We start from the raw sequence: 18137 nt of genomic DNA on the forward strand, positions 1-18137 counted from the left end.
GCTCCATGGCAGATTCACTATTTAAAAGACAGGATTTTAAGGCGCACAGACTGAATGTGTCTCCAGAGAGGAAACAGATCTGCTCATGCACAAGCAAATAGTTAGGCTAATTCTGATACATGCAATGAAATTCCATTATGACATGTATTACATTTTTATATTTATAGAGCCTACAAAATAATATTATTTTACACAGTAATCCTTGAGTTTTTTTTACATTTGGCATGTCTGTGTGCTACCTGTGTGTAATAAGCAAAGTGAACACCCGTTGTGGACCCGCCCAGAGGCACATTTTCTCCTAATGCAATCTTTAAATAACAATATATATATATATATATATATATATATATATATATATATATATATATATATATATATATATATATATATATATATATATATATATATATTGTGCCATTGACTTTAGACTTTAGACCAGGTTTGAGTTTGTCTATAGCACGGTCTATTTTCAGTTCCTCAAAAAAGCAAAAAACTTGCCAACAATGTTCCTGAACATCTCTTTTTTTTTTGACCAGCATGCCCCTGAGCACACAAATGGGCACAAATGCATTTGCTATTAAACAACGCGGCACAGGACGGCAAAATGAGAACTGTGTCGGTCTGAAACTAGTAAAAAAATACTTGCCATGTACCGCATTGCACCGGGTGTATGATGGGACCCTTCGTTTTGTATTAATTAAAACTTTTAGCTTAATATTCCATAATGTTTATTTAATGTTTATCAGGTCTTTTTGTTAGTAGAAAATCACAAAGATGGGCAAATAAAGGCTTTGATTGTATTCAGACAATGTTTTTATAAAATAAATGTCAAATAACACATGTAATATTTAGTTTGACCTCCTGAAGAACACATTAAGAACTGATAATGAATAAAAGTTGAGTTAACGATTGCTTATTACAGGCCTATAAACACTGAATATTGTTAAATCTTAGATTTGGGCTTCAGCATCAGAACATTTGGACTCTTAGACTCAGGATCTGTGTTTGGATATCCGTCTGTCCAATATCGCTTCAAATGGTTTGGAATGATTTGTTTGTTAAACCAATTTGTGAAATGGAACGCAGGGTCAGTCTTCAGAGAGCAGGTTTGTTGTTTCAGGGTTGTGTTTAAATGAGTTTGTTCCTCATGTCCCGTGTTCCTTTTGATCCGGGAGCGCCTGGATTTGTCTGATTGGAAAGGGAAAATGATGGTCCAAAATGATTAATTCCTCTAGTCGAGTCTGGACTGGGATGTGGGCATGCTTTATCAAAGCAGAAGCAGCACAGGAGCCGTTACGAGAGCGAGCGTGTGTGTTTGAGCGTGTGTGTGTGTGGTGCTAAAGCCTGTCAGGATACATCAACAAGAGATGGAGGAAACACCACTGGCACCTTTTCCATGAAATGTGTACATGTAAATAAATTAAGAAATGACAAATGAACTAACAAGTCTCAGGACTGTGCAGGAATTCAACCGTGCAAAAGCATGTGTTGAAGTGTCAGGGCCATCTGATGAAGATCATGTGTGTGCGCCGGTGATGCTTTATGCATGTCTCTGGAGTTTATATGTGCAACTGGGGTTGTGCATGGTGTGCTGAGCTAAAAATGAAAGCATAAAAGTGAAAGAGAGACAGATTTGCCTAACAGATGAAGAGAACTGGAAGTTCTTCATTTCTTCATGCCAGTTGGAAGCATGTAGAAGAGACACCAACATGATTTTTCTGTCATGCTGGTGACTTTCCATTGACTTCTTTTATTTTTATACCCCGCTAATGGTACTTTGTAACACTTTTATACGCTAATGTACAGTCGGTGGTCATTATGGCATAAAAGCACTTGTATCAGGTCTTACAGCCTCATAAAGGGGTTTATTTATATGACAATGATCAGCTGGCTGAACATTATCTGGCTTATTGAATGACTACTTACTGAATAAATAAATAAATACATGTTCCAGTAATATTGATTCAGGCTTCGGTGATTGTATTATTTTACATGTAGAGACTGCAGAGTGAACACGATACAGCTATGTTGGAACACATGTTTCCAGGATAACTGGTGAGTTATACAGTGTTACCATGTGCAACGATCATTATTCACAAATACATGTTGAACACTTGACTAATCGAAATGAATAATGCTTTTATAGCATTTATTAATCAATTTGGTCCCACTTTATATTAGGTGGCCTTAACTACTATGTACTTATATTAAAAAATAAGTTCAATGTACTTATTGTGTTCATATTGTATTGTAAAACACTTTTGCTGCTATTGAGGTGGGATAGGGGTAAGGTTAGGGAGAGGGTTGGAGGTATGGGTAAGTTTAAGGGTGGGTTAAGGTGTAAAGTTTGGTTCAACAGTGTAATTATAAATGTAATTACAGAAATTAAATACAGATGTAACTACATGTAGTTTTTTGTAAATATTAGTTCAATGTAAAAACATGTCTGTACACAATAAGTACATTGTACTAAATTATTAATTAAAATGTAAGTACATAGTAGTTAAGGCCACTTAATATAAAGTGGGTCCATTAATTTCAATAATAATTTTTACATGTACTAATACATTTTAAAGGGATAGTTCAACGAAAATGAAAATTAGCTTAAAATTTACTATCAAGATGCAGGTTAGTTTACTTTTTGTTTAGTTTATTACATCAGATTTGGAGAAGTTTATCACTACATCACTTTCTCTGCAATGGATCCTCTACAGTGAATGGGTGCCGTCAGAATGAGAGTCCAAACAGCTGAAAAGCATCACAATATTTGTATCACATGAACTTTTTGGACTGTTTTTGAATGTTTCTCTCCTGATTCAGATTTTATTTTCACTGTAGAAATCAAGGACTCATATTTTAACTGAAAGCAAGGGTTTGAAGTAAAAAACATCTTAATGATGGATTTGTTTCTTACAAACATGCAGCTTTTCACTTCACAAGATGTTTACTGATGGACTGGAGTGGTGTTGATTACTTAATTACAGCTGTTTGGACTCTCATTCTGACGGCACCCATTCACAGCAGAGGATCCATTGGTGAGCAAGTGATGTAATGCTACATTTCTGCAAATCTGATGAAGAAACAAACTCATCTATATCGTTGATGGCCTGAGGGTGAATAAATTTTCATTTCTGGGTGAGCTATTCTGTTAACATTAAAATCTAGTTTGATGCACTATGAACTAGCATTGTCAATAGTGTATCTTTTTAAGTTAACACAATTTATACATATAAAAAATATTGCTCCAAATATTTTATTTTTGGCTATTTATAACTAATGCATTATCTAATGTTATTTATACTGCATATGCATAAAACGGTTCCTCTCTGAAATCTCTGTGCATTTTTAGATAATTATTGAGTATGATTTTTCTGTATCATCAGCTGACTCCACAATGTAAGTGAGTTCAGGTTTTACTGGCTTTGTGGAAACATCTGTTCCCCACAGTGAAGACAAAACCTTACTGACACAAACACACACACACACACACACACACACACACACACACTACTTGTGTTATAAATGTGATTGTGAGCTTGGAAGTAGAGAGAAAGAGTGTGTGGGTGCCTGTTTGATCAAGTGAAAGAGAGAATTCATTATAGAGGAAATCTTCTCCTGAAAATAAAGCTTTAATTGAGAAGTCTGATAAAATATTAATGTGCATCATTATTAACCTCAGTAAGTCTCAGTAAGATCAAAAAGAGCAGGAAAAGGACAGCTGGTGAGAGTGAGAGACCTACCGCACATATCCTGCACGAAACACATGAATTCAATTCTTAATTACTCAAACTTCACTGTTCCAACTCTTGGATGTCTAAAGAATTGTGAAAACTTATCTCTTAACTTTTCAGTTCAAACGTTATGTTAAAAAGTTTCACAAAGTTAGGTTTATGTATTGTAGAAGTGCAGATGCAGGTTATAGTTGTACAACCTAGATTTTTTGGGCAAATCTTGGTTGGTATATGCTGGGTAGTAACTGATTTCTGATCAGTTACTAAAAACTAAGTACTTGTAATAAGATTATATTACATTTTAAAATATTTGTAATCAGACTTTTAGTTACTTTTTCATTGATTACATGATTACTCACACATTAGCCATTCATCATTTATAATTCATCTTAACTTATCCAAAAATGCCTACTTCTACAGTAATATACACTCATAAAGTTTTATTTTTATATCAATGTGGTACAAGATTATGCTATTTAAATCAATGTCAAACGAGAATCAAAAGTAATCAAAAAGTAATCAAAAAGTAATCTAATTTTATTTCGGAAATAGTGTAATGCAATGGATTACATTAGTTAATTACATTTTTTTTAATGTAATTTGAATTCAGTAACCGACTACAATTTGAAAGTGATATAAAATGTAAATAATATAAATCTTTCATACAAAATAACCTGAATAAGCATTCTGAGACTAGCCCTCCGCTTGTGTGATGCACTGTGACAGCAACAGGCTTGGGTCATTTCTTCAAATGTTTACGGCCTGCAATTGTTTTATTAATATTCAAAAGCTGTTCTGAAGTCTCGCTGGAAGGCCAGGTGCAACCAGGCAAAAGCTGATTATATGCATACTATAGATACTTATGTGACAACATCACTCGTCAGTGCATTCTAATGCAGAATGGATTATTCATTGAAAATGTAGAAGGATAGCATGAAGTCATCAGCATAATTCATTTTCCAGGTGACTGTATGTGGGAAATTCATCTTTGAGGGGTTACAAATCCTTTTCCCACAAACGTTGCTCTTGTCATTTGTCTTAATCAGAATCACATCCTACTCGCAAACAGTTAGCATCACAAAATGAAAGCTGTTTATACCCAGAGGTTGTTAGCTATAAACATTTGCATCGCATTTTTAGTGTTTCAGTGGTGGTTTGGTCCACATATATTATATATAATCAGTTATTGTATGTATATGTGTGTGTGTGTGTGTGTGTCTGTTTATTTTTTGTCTAATTAGATCTATAGATGCTTTTTTTGCTCTCTACACATTTTATATTGTTTTCGTATCTATATTTGCTAAAGCTATGTAATTATATACAGTATGTAATTATACATAACCAAATTGTTATAGTTTTGGTATACTGTCATACATGTGGTTATTGTTTTAAAAATTTTGTTCTAATTGTCACAGATTGATATTTGCTTCTATAAGGTTTTATTTTCTAATCCTGTTTCACTTTGTATGTTTCTTTCATATAAAACGGTCAAAAGAGGGGCGTGTCATTCAGGATGTACAGATGGGGGGTGGTGGACAGCAATCAGATATATGAGACTGAGCGAGTGTATTATTATGGGCAGTCAGGAGCCAAACCCTGCAGGGACCCAGTTTAATCACCATCAGAGATGGAGAGAGTCTTAATGTGTGCGCTGTGTTTGTGGGGTGGACAGATAGGGGACGTCTTGATATATATTTGCATCAGAGTACAATTAGTGCATACAGCAACACTGTGTGTGTCTGTGTGTGTGTGTGTGGCTGGCATTGCAAATGGCTGGCAGAAGGACAAGACTGCTCCATCTTCTCAAGGACAAACGGAGATTAACGACCATCAGTCCCCGCACCCTCACCCCCTATGGTCTCAAATACAACACACACACACACAGGCATGCACGCACACACACACACACACACACACGCGCACACACACACACACACACACACACACACACACACACACACACACACACACACACACACACACACACACACACACACACACACACACACACACACACACACACTCATCCAAAGCAAGATTAAAAAGTGGGCTCCATTTCTTTGTACATGCACACACACACACACACACATTTAAAGCTGTTATGAATTTCATTCATGAAACAGCAACAGATATTTACTGTAAAATTATTCATAAACCCATTCTTACTTTCAATTCAAACTTAATTTACATTATAATATTTTTAACAATTTATGTAACAATTTAAATGAGCGCTTTATGAGTTGCAAGCAGTGTTACTTTAGTATATATTTCCTGCCAGGACTTAACATCCATTCACCATATACTGTATGCATGTATAGGATAAAAAAAACCCATCCCATTTCGCTCTTCACAGCAAATTGTCACAGCACAGCCTTGCACGTGAGGAGAGAATATTAAATGAGTGGACTCCCTCGTGAGGTAGACTGACTGCTTGTGTGTGTGAGACTACCAGGGCGTCATGCATGTCTGAAATGCACTAAACATCACAGCATATTTAGCATTGTCCTCGCCTACTTTCTGAACTTTATTAACAGTGGGAGAGATGACGCTTGGACCGTGACACAACACTGAATTCATTTAACTTAAACAAAGATCCAAGCTCATCATCATTCTGAAATGAGCCCTGAGAGAATCTCTGGATGAGCTTCTGGAATTATAAAGAGAGCAGAATAATCTTGACCCGCTGCATTTGAGCGTTTGTATAGTAAAATGAATAAGGGTTCAAAGGATGAATCATGGGGACAGGACCAGATTGTGACGTCAGTAGAAAAAGGTTAATTCCTGTACATAAAATACCTCTATTTATTTTTTCTAGCAGACTTTCTTTAGATTTATATTGAAGTTTACTTAGTACTTTGCTCTTGTACTTTCAGCTTCAGCATCTATAGAGCTCGGTGCTGCGCTCCCACTTTGAGACATTTTTCACAGCTGAAACATCCTCACTGCATGCTGCTGCTCTCACTAATCAGGGACTTCTTGATTTGGCTCTGACAACACTGAGAACTGACACACACACTGGGTTTTTAAGGTTTTAAGAACAGATTTGTGAAAAGTAGTTGAGCATTGTGCAGAGTTTGGTGACTGCATTTCTATTCAGTTCTTTAAAACTTAACACAAACATCCTAATTTACAGTTTATCAATCTAAAATAATAAGATTAAGATTAGCACGTCTCATATAACAGTGCACTATAGACTCTGAAATATATTTGGAATGTAGTTCGTAAGTCGGGAAGAAGGAGGCGGGAACCGGCGGACATTTAAATAAAATGTTAAAGGGGGGGGGGGGTGAAATGCTCGTTTTCACTCAATATCCTGTTAATCTTGAGTACCTATAGAGTAGTACTGCTCACTTCATAACTCCAAAAAGTCTTTAGTTTTATTATATTTATAAGAGAAAGATAGTCTGTACCGTTTTTTCCCGGAAAAACACGAGCGACTGGAGTCGTGCCGTGTGGGCGGAGCTAAAGAATCACGAGCGCCAGTAGGCTTTTGCGTTGAGAGCATGTGGAAACTGTGACATTACCGTGAGGAAAAAAACATCATCCAAAACAAACCACGGCTAACAGTCAGATTCAGCCGTATATTTATGATCCAGAATCAGATCCAGAGGCTGAAATTTAACAAGAGCAGCATCAGCAACGACGTCTCTATGTTGTATGTACTGAAACTGTATATATTTGCTTAGCGGTTTTGGAAAATGACTAAGTTCCACTTTATGTCGTCTTTTTTTTTTTTTTTAAGCTGTACATGTGGAAAGTGCAGTTTGATGACAACATCGAATGTTGTTTACTTGATGTGCTTATGCGCTGATAGCTAAGTTAATAACACAGAGATATTTGAAGCAGTTTTACTCACCGCCTGCGGTTCCAACACACGATCGTGACCCTTTTTCGTTGGGATTGCATTATCCTTAAGAAATAAACGATACGCAAATCCGGCGTCAAACTGGGCCTTGTTTGTAAAACAAGCATCTTCGAAATGCAGGGAACAAACAAAAACACTTGCACAACTCCGTTGATGCTCTGTAAAAATAAACTCCCTTAATGCTGTTTTTTTTTTTTTTTTGGTAATCTGTGCAGGGTTGTCTTGCCCTGGCAACCAAAAACACACTTCTTTTGTGACAATTCGGTCTCTCGCTCTGATCAGTGAAGTCTGTTGTGCTCTCAGTGCTGTGCTCTACGGGAGCGAGCACTCTTCCGGCAGAAGTGCCTTAGGACCCATATAAGGAAATTCCGCTCCATCTAACGTCACACAGACCCATACTCGAAAAAAAAACTTTCCGAAATTTGTGACAAACCGGAAGAGGTATTTTTGGAACAAAAATACTCCTTCAAATGTACAACTTAATTTTTGAAACTTTGTCCATGTTTAGCATGGGAATCCAACTCTTTAACAGTGTAAAAAACTCAGTATGCATGAAATAGCATTTCACCCCCCCTTTAATAATAAAATAAACACAAAACAGCACGAGCCCTCAAGGACGACTGCCGTTCACATACAAAACCAAAACACAAAATAAATCCCAGGCCTGGTCTTCTCTCGTCCTTCACTGTCGTAACTCCTCCCTTTATCCTTCCAGAGCTCCTCCGTGGGACTCGAGACCGGTGAGTGTCGCAGGTGTCACTCATTTCCAATCACTCCACCGGCCTCGCTCCATTCCCCCGGATCTCAGCCCCGCCCCACTCGTCACAATATTATTTTGCTAGTGGAAAAAGCGGCCATCTTTGTTGACACTGCCCATAACTATAGATGCCCTATACATTCTGCAACAGTTCTCTAACAAATTTTTGACAAAAATCTTGAGAAATGTGAATTCAAAGTGACCACAACAGTTTGTTTGAGCAACAGTATGTGACAGAAAACAATGTCGCAATTATCGATATTTACATATGTTTGTACATTATATATATATTTGGCTTTACCAAAGAGACAAGCATGACAATCACATGCGATTAATCGTGTAGCCATTCGTAGAACCAGAGTTTTATTTGATTTTTTCCCCAATATTATATAAAACAATACATTCTGATCTGTATGTGTCAATATTTTATTTCAGTTAACGATGATTTAAATAGCACTTTTTTATTTTACAATTTTAGTTTTAGTTAACTATAATATTTTTTTGTTGCAAGCAACACATACATTGCAAATTAATAGTAGATGTTTTAATAGTGACTGATTTTGCTTTGCAAGTTCTTAAAAGCATGAAATGGACTTCCCAGGAGTCCTGCACAAGCACCAACTGCCATTGAGATGGATGCAATCACTTCCCACAGGTATTATAGACTTTCTTAGGCCCTGTTCCAATACAATACATCTTATTGTCATTAAATATCTAGCATAAGCCAGGAAATAATAGGCAGCTATACTCAATAAATTACTAGTGGATTTTGCAAAGTAATTAGATAAAATGCATTCAGAATCAAAATAATAAATCATAAGGTGTCACATGAGTTTTCATATGATGTTCTCTCCACTTCAGTTCCTGCCGCCTGCTCAGATGAGTGTGTGTTTGTGTGTGTGTGTGTGTGCATATGGAAAAATTAGCATGCATGTACAGTATGTGTGTGCAGGTCTACTCAGACTTGAGGGAGACCACAGGTGACAGACTGTCTCATTGCATCATCGCTGTGGATGTTATGACCACAGTGGGCCAACCATAAAAACCTAAAGCATCAACTCAAGGCCCATGAGCCTTCAAATGGTCACACTGTGAAACATGAGAAGCCCTTTTCCCACCCTGATTGAAACACATCACTCACCCTTGTCTCCTCTTAGCAGAAGCATATGAAGGTCCAAGTTAAGACATGCCTGTCTCTTTAGCTGCTTTGCTACAAGGTGCTTTTATCCTATGAAGGAGAACCTGAATGCATTCAAATTAGGGCTGTCAATCATTTGCAAAATTTAATTGAATTAATTACTTGGTATGGCATTTAATTAATCACATTAATCACATATATCAATATTTGCTGAGAAAAGCCCTAAAATTAGAACTAAACATTAAAAAAGCTTTACAAAAAGTGACTTTGGAACTCAGTGGCTATATTGAGGATATTTTATTGCAGCATAATACCTTTACACTAAGTGCATGTTTTCTTTATTTTGACCTACATTTGCTAAATATGCAGTATTCAACAGTACACATTGCACAGAACATGGTTTCCCAAGATGCAATTCTTTCATTTCCATTAGGATGAACCTGAAGTAACATCAGTTGCAATGCAATTTCAACTAATTTCTTATTTCTTATTTAAAAGATGTTAAATGGACATTACTCACTGAATGAAACATGCTGGTCATGTGACAGTGTCGCATAATATTGTTTAAAATGATTCTTTAATGTGGAATAATGCCTAACATCCATTTTTTTTTACATTAGCCATGTAAATGTAAATTATGCATTTATGTTATTTAAATAAGTATTAAATAACAATGTTTATATACAATACAAATTAACATGTAAGAGTTATTATAGCTAATTAATAATAAAACTGGAACTAAAACTAAAACCATAAAAAATGAATTACTTGAAATAAATGTTAACTGAAATAAAAATGTATTTATTTGACTTTATTTTTATTTATTTCTTTTCTTTATTGGGCAACATTTCTCATTTTAATTTAGTTTTACTTGTACTAAAATTAACAAAAACTGAAAGAAAATTAACATATATTACATAGACAAAAAAACAAACAGACTAAAAATGACAAAAAATAACTAAATTATTTAACTTGAACTTAAATGATTCAAAATATTAGAGTTTTTTTTTATTACAATGATACAAAAATAACACTGAATTATATTAATAAATAAGCCTATATAACTTAATAATTTATCACTTTCATTATTTTTAGACAAGTTATTAGATAAAAACAATTTTAAAAGTAATAATATCTAATATGTATCTTAAAATGTTTTTAAAAAGTGCATTTAGATATAACTTTTTGGTATTGTTATTCAATATGAATTTGTTAAATTAGCACTCCTAATTATAATGTATGTTTATGTGTGTGTGTTAGAAGGGTTAATCTGGTTGCATTCATGGGATTTCTCACCACGAGGTCAGACAAATGGGCAAAAGCGGTGTGTGTGTGTGAACAAATGCATTGTGAGTAAGGGAGTATCTGCTTGCTCTATGGAGAATTATTCTTTCTTTCTTCAGATGTTGTGTGTGTGTCTTATGATTCAAGATGTAGCCAAGAAGGCTTTATGGAACAAAACGATCTATTGTCTTCTAAGCTAAGCGATGTATAGAGCAATCCATTTCCCTCACACAGACACATTAACATGCTATGCATAGGAAATCACCTTTATGTCTCTCTCTCTTTCTCTGTCACTCTCTATCTCTCTCAAGCAAGCCTTAGTGACTCATTGTTAAATCGCACACTGGTGAGATCTAGATGTGACAGTTTTATGGAATACACAAGAACAAAGGAAGGATTATGACATTAGTTCCAGCTAAACAAAGCGAATGCTGCGTTAAATATACCGGTATATCTCAGATGTGTTTTGAGGAAGTCCAATGAAACACTGCAGGAGTGTGTCAAGTTAAACATTTAAAAGAAATGATGTTTGGGAAACATAAGAGAACAGTTCTGGGAGAGCAAGTCGCAGATTAGAACAAATGTTTCAAGAAGATTCAGAAACAGCAGGGGAGTAGAAGATAAATCTGAGATGTTACGAGATTTTAAAGAAGAGCCAATGTTATATTTATGAAGAACATCTGCAAACAGCCAATGCTACGGTACATTCATAATAAACAACTCATAAAATTATAATCATCATTAGAAAATGACCATTAAGAGTTTTGAAAATCATTGTTCTAGACTCTTCTTCTACCAATTCACTACAGTAAAGCTACAATAATGAGAGTAATTCAGAGCTGTCGGGTTCGATTTGGCAGAAAATTTCAAGTCTCATGTCATTCCTGCTTGTATTCATGGTTCACAGGCCACCATTCATCCGCATGCTGAAGCACTACTGATGCAAACATTTCCTCTGGAAAGAACATGACTGTACACGACTGTTCAAAAGTTTGGGGTCAGCAAGATCTTTTTTTTTTTTTTATAAAGGAACTGAAACTTTAAGGATAAGGATAGTTCACTCACAAATGAAAGTTGTTCCAAACATGTATGAATTTCTTTCAGTTCCTGAAAACAAAATAACTTTCTGAAGAGTGTTGGTAACCAAAATGTTGATGGTAGCCATTGACAAAAAAAAAATTAGTTCTTACAGAAAAAAATATTGTAAAAATTCTACAGTAAAAATGTTAATTGGTAAACTGTGTTTAACCTTATCATATACTGTAGAATTTAGAGTGAAATAATCACTCTTCATGGGTAAACAGCATTTTATGTCATTTTACTGTACTGTATGTGGTTTTGAATGACACTTTGGGATTTTTGCTCAATTCAAAAATACTCTAAAATGATACGATGAAACGATTGCAAATGCTTTAACTTTGTATGTAATTTTACTGTAAAATACTGTCAAATTTGTGGTTTTTGGACTATGAGTTATCATATAATTTACAGTGTAGAAGGATGTTTACCACTTAGAGTAAAAGACTGTTAATGGTTTAACATTTTACTATATGTAATTTTAACTTTTTGAAGAGTGTTGGTAACCTAAATGTTGATGGTAGCCATTGACTTCTATATTTTGGAAAAATAGTATGGAAGTCAATGGATACCATCAATCGTTTGGTTAACATTCTCTCCCTTCAGCTGAAGAAATAAACATGAGGGTCGGTCCATTGTGACATGATGTTAATTTTTAGTGAACTGTTCCTTTAAAGAATGTGTTTGAACATCAAAAGATCTCTGTGACGTGTCTGGATCATTGTTAGAGAGATCAGCTGAGACGATACAATGACAATTCGACCATTACAGAGATTCCCATCTCAAATGACCTCTAGCCGTTAATTGTTTTAATGCTTCATCAACTAACCACATTAAGGTTGTGATTTATCCATACATAAGTTAGCCACATGTCTATGTGGTGTGTGTGTGTGTGTGTCCGTTATAGTGTGTATATTACCATTCAGTCTGCCAGCCATTTTAATGACAGTTATGAAGGTCACAGGAAGGACTTGTGACTGAATGAGAGTGTGTGTGTGTGTGTGTGAGCGTAAGATAAATATTAACAGCTCCACCGTTCTTTCTGCACTGTCCAATGAAAACCCTTGAGACACTGTAACATCTGTCACGAAGAGAACGACAGAGAGAGAAAGGCAACATGAAACCGACAAAAGACCTTCATTCTCACACCTCATATTTACACGTTTGGCTGGACCATTTTAAATATAAACATACATTTATGGTGTTAATTTGGGATGTTTTCGAGACATCTCAATGTTAAAAAGTGTTCCAATTTACATAAGTTCTTGCTATATTTAATATGGATGAGTTAAACGTGGTGTGTTTGTATTGATACAGTTCTACTGCTGCCTGAAGGCGTCCGGTAATGAACTCTGGTATTTTCTCCTATATTGATCGACTATATTTAAACCCGATTCCCTCGTACAGAAACACCTGGAGGGGAAGGGAAAGGTTCACCTGCTGCATCAGCTTCCTCCGAGTCCCCATCCATCTCCACTACACGTTTTCATTATCTGCCGTTTCACACCACTGAGCAGAAACATCTCCATGAGGAGCTCACAAGTCTGAGAGTTTCGTTCTTTTGAAAGTTCAAGAGTTTTATTGGGAGTTAGAGGGCATGTAACTGGTCAAAGTGTTTGGAATGAGAGTATGTGGTTGGTCGGGAAGTGTCAGAATAGTGCAATTATTCAATTTAGCGACGTTTTTGAGTCACATTTTGGGTTGTTTTGTCCAGTTTCAACAGGAATCACTTTAAAAAAAAATGGTAGCACTTTATTTTAGTCCTGTTCCCCATGTACATACTATGTACTTATTATAGTAAATACAATAACTATGTAATAACTAGGTACTAACCCTGAACCTACCCCTAAACCTAACCCTACCCCACTGTAGTTATCTTGTATTACTAGAACTTTCTTAGATAAATACACTGTAAGTACACTATAAGTACATTTAAGTACACGTACTGTAAAATAAAGTGCAACCAAAAAAATGAGTTCTTACAGAAAAAAATATTGTAAAAATTCTACAGTAAAAATGTTAATTGGTAAACTGCGTGTAACCTTATCATATACTGTAGAATTTAGAGTGAAAGAATCACTCTTCATGGGTAAACAGCATTTTATGTCATTTTACTGTACAGTGTGTATGTGGTTTTAAACGACACTTTGGGCTTTTTTGCTCAATTCAAAAATACTCTTAAATGATACGATGAAACCCTGTACAGTAAAAGATTGCAAATGCTTTAACATTGTATGTAATTTTACTATAAAATACTGTCAAATTTGTGGTTTTTGGACTATGAGTTATCATATAATTAACAATGTAGAAGGATGTTTACCACTTAGACTGTTAATGGTTTAACATTTTATTATATGTAATTTTACTGTTTTATTCTTTAGTTTTTTTACTGTATGTAACACTAATTGTATAATTAGTATTTTGTTTTAATAATATTAATATTGAATAATTAAGAATGAATTAAATAAGAATTCATATTTGTTGCATAATGTTCCACAGATGTATTCATATGTACTCAAACATTGCATAAATGAATATGTATATTTATAATTTATATATATTTATATTTGCATATCTCTGCCATCATCAGTAGCGAGTCTCAAATGGACTCATATTGCATTCAAAAAATGAACTTCAAACCTATGACAGCATACTCTACAGTTTGAGCAACAGAACTGTTATTCATACTAACTGCAAGTCATACTAAATTCAATTTCCATGCAGACTCGATGATCCACACCTGAGTTCAGAAAACAGGTTTGACATGACCAAATGAATGAATCAAACTGATTCGGTCAGCTCTCGGTGCAGAGACCTCAGGGAAATGAACGGATCTGAGCAAATAACATTATGACACATTAAGATTCTAATCAACTGCAAGAAGATAGAGGTCAATTGTAAAGGGCATTTCGAAACACAAACACATGCACGCAGGGATGCAACAGGGACTGCGACAAAAGACTCACTCCTCTCGCTTCAGAACAAACACACGTACATTTGCAATGCGGTGTGAGCAGAATTCAGTGTGAAGTAAAAAAAAACAACACTCATATTGGATTCAAACTAATTTTCTACACTGCCCTGAATGTATACGTGATGTGACAATAATTGGTTATTTTGATCAATTTGGCTAACCTTCATAAAGTTCATAAAGCACATGTACAATAGTTTAGTGCCTTTGTACATTTATTGATTTTTTTCAAACCCAAACAGAGTGAGAGAGAGAGAGATTAAAAGCAGAAAACAAATTCAACTGACTGTAATTGACTTCACTTCCTTTGTGTTTGGGGTCCCAGAGCCCCCAGTGCTGTATGTGTATAAAACATAAGAGTAATTATTTTCCCTTTAGATTTGTTTTCCAGGTGTAGTCAAAACCCAGGAGATGATTATAAAGTTTGAATCCATCCACTTCATAAACACATTGTTTAATAACATAAAATAAGACCCTGTTGAAAAGAAATGCACAAATACCAATTACAAGTTTTGGGTCAGCAATAATTTTTCATGTAACTATATTCATTTATTTACATCTTTTTTTTTATATCGTCTTCTATTTTATATTGGTTTATAAAAGTCATCTAATCTGAATCAGGACAGAAATATGCACAGATCAAAAATATTCCGAAACAAAAGTGGATTGTGATGTGACAGCACAACACTGGAGCAAGCATTATTATGGATTATGAATTTTAACCAGAAGCAACAGTTTAAAGTTATAAATGTCACAATGATGGATTTGATCCTTAAAAACATGCAGCTTTTCACTTAGATGTTAATTGATAGACTGGAGTGATGTGGATTGCTTGTGGATTATTGTGATGTTTTATCAGCTGCTGACAGCAGCCATTCACTGCAGAGGATTGATTGGTGAGTAAGTGATGCAATGCTGCATTTATCCAAATCTGTTTTGATGAAGAAAAACAACCGAATCTACATCTTGGAAGGCCTGAGGGTGAGAGAGTTTTCAGCAAATGTCATTTTTGGGGGCGAAGTATTCCTTTAATTGTGTTGCATCCCCGTGTGCATGTGACTGTGAGATAGCATCATAGTAAATGGCTGTTGCAGGAGTTGTGAAGCCAGCAGACAGACAGTAAGATATATCACCACAATCACCATCAGCGTCACCTATGATTCAGCAGCTCAATATAGCAGGAACTCAAGTCTGCCTACAGCACAGTCTGAGACACACTCACATAATGAACACGGCATCTGTAAGAAAGACATACGTGAAACTTATTGTGACTTCAGGCATTTCAATGTTTCAAAGGCTGCTTCTTTATGAAACGGTAAAAGAGAATGCAGTTGTTGTGCTGTTGTTATATAAAGGTCACGTGAAAACTATCTTTTTTTTAACCAGGACTTGATTTATTTCTGCTACTTTTCAAATGTCTTTCACACACAGGTTTTATTACAATTGCCAGAGTTTAGATTTAACACTATGAACTTACATCAAAACAAAATCTTTTTTTTTTTTTTTTTTAGAATTTATGACAATGGAAAATACATAAATGCATACATAAATAGATGCATATATTATTCCCCTAAAAAGTAAGTAAAACAAAGAAACAATGCAATTGAAGAGTGTCACATGTTAAAATTAGACACAATATAATTGTGTATAATTTCCATTCTGGCTGTAGTGGTGCAGTATTACAGTGGTTATCAACCTTTTTTTTGCACACATAACATTTTTTCCACAGCCCACCATGCTGAACACAATTAAAAAAAATAGTTTCAGTACAGTTTATTTTAGTTTTTACAGTAATTAAAAAAATGCACTAAACAAATATAAGTTATAATGTTTTTGTCACGCAAAATTATTTTGTTTTTCATATTTTATTTTCAGGCATGAGCAGACATGTAATTAACATTACACATTTAACGAACACTTACAAGCGTGCACTTTGGCAGAATTCCATTCAAATAGTCATCAGCAGCCATCAGTTCGGTAAAATATCAGAATGGATACATTGGTTATTAAGAGAGAAAAACGAAATGTGGAAAATGCCAGCGAAGGGAACACATCAAACAAGAATAGTCGCGGCATCAGCAGTGAAGGAGAGTGCTGGACTTTCAGCATCAACTTTCGGTTTGCCCCGCCACTCACTTGAAGATTTTCAGGCAAAAGGAAACTATACTACAGCCATACTAAGCAGCAATCATATCTTTAATTGCAGAAATGTGGCAAAACATCTCTGTAGAGAACCAAATTCTCCTGATATCTAAGTCTGTATTGTAAAAGTGATAAATAATGACCATAAAGGTAGATAAGAAATTAAAACAACAACAACAACAAAAAATGCTGTAAAACTGTCTTTACACTGTTGGACAATGCTAGTGGGCGAAATAAATGAACTAGTTAGAGTTTGAAATCGTGTTTTCATAGTTTACCCTCTCTTAAGTCCACAGGGCCCAAAATGCTCATAGTTGAAGAAACACCCATACATCAACTAGAAATTACAGTAGGCTACCGTTTATATAATTTGCATATATGATGCATATATTGGGGGATTACAGTATCCGCTGTGGGTTGTGAGGGTCGCCAGAGGTCACGAGCTGTTTCTCAGTGACTAATGACTTAAATTTCCATCCGTTTCTCACAAAAAAACAACTGCATGAGTCATTTGGACTGCATTCATTAAACTTTTATAGTGCTATTTTTGGTCCTCAAAAGTTTAAGACCCTGCTTGCTTAAACTGTGTTTCTGAAAGTATCCTCTTATGCTCACTAAGGTTGCATTTATTTGTTCAAAAACAACCGTTTGCTATTTGAGTATAATTTAAAATGTAACTTATCCTGAATTGTCAGCATCATTGCTCCAATCTTCAGTGCCACATAGTCCTTCACAAGTCCTTCTAACAGGCCGATTTCCTGCTCAAAAGCATTTCTTATTATTATCAGTGTTGAAAACAGTTTTTTTTAGGATACTTTGATGAATTGAAAGTTCAAAAGAAATAGAAATCTTCTATAATACTGTATATTGGGAATAAAAGTGGCCAATTCTTCTTTGGTGTTCTACTCAAAAAGTCATATTTGAAGTTTGCAGTGACATGAGAGTGAGTTCAAGATGACTTTTCAATTCTTGCCTGAACTATTTCTTTAAGTGCATATGTGAGGGTAGGATACCATCAGACTGCAACGCCGTTAGAGGAAGCCAGCAGACAGACGGTAAGATATATCACCACAATCATCATCCCCGTCCCCTATGATTCAGCAGCTCAATATAGCAGGAACTCATGTCTACCCACTGCACAAATACACATTCACATAATGAATACGGCATCT

The 18137-nt window shown here is 35.2% G+C and overlaps 1 long non-coding RNA gene across 1 annotated transcript in view; it reads right to left on the reverse strand.

Annotated features, from left to right (window-relative positions):
• Positions 1-9495: 9495 nt before the first annotated feature.
• The window catches only part of LOC127972124 (uncharacterized), a 101582-nt gene continuing 92940 nt past the window's right edge, over positions 9496-18137 (reverse strand). The window contains exon 3 of the long non-coding RNA XR_008157002.1: positions 9496-9595. This is a non-coding gene — a long non-coding RNA (uncharacterized LOC127972124). The remainder of the gene's footprint in view (positions 9596-18137) is intronic.

This window comes from Carassius gibelio, chromosome B15, assembly GCF_023724105.1.
Source record: "Carassius gibelio isolate Cgi1373 ecotype wild population from Czech Republic chromosome B15, carGib1.2-hapl.c, whole genome shotgun sequence".
Taxonomy (NCBI): Eukaryota; Metazoa; Chordata; class Actinopteri; order Cypriniformes; family Cyprinidae; genus Carassius; species Carassius gibelio.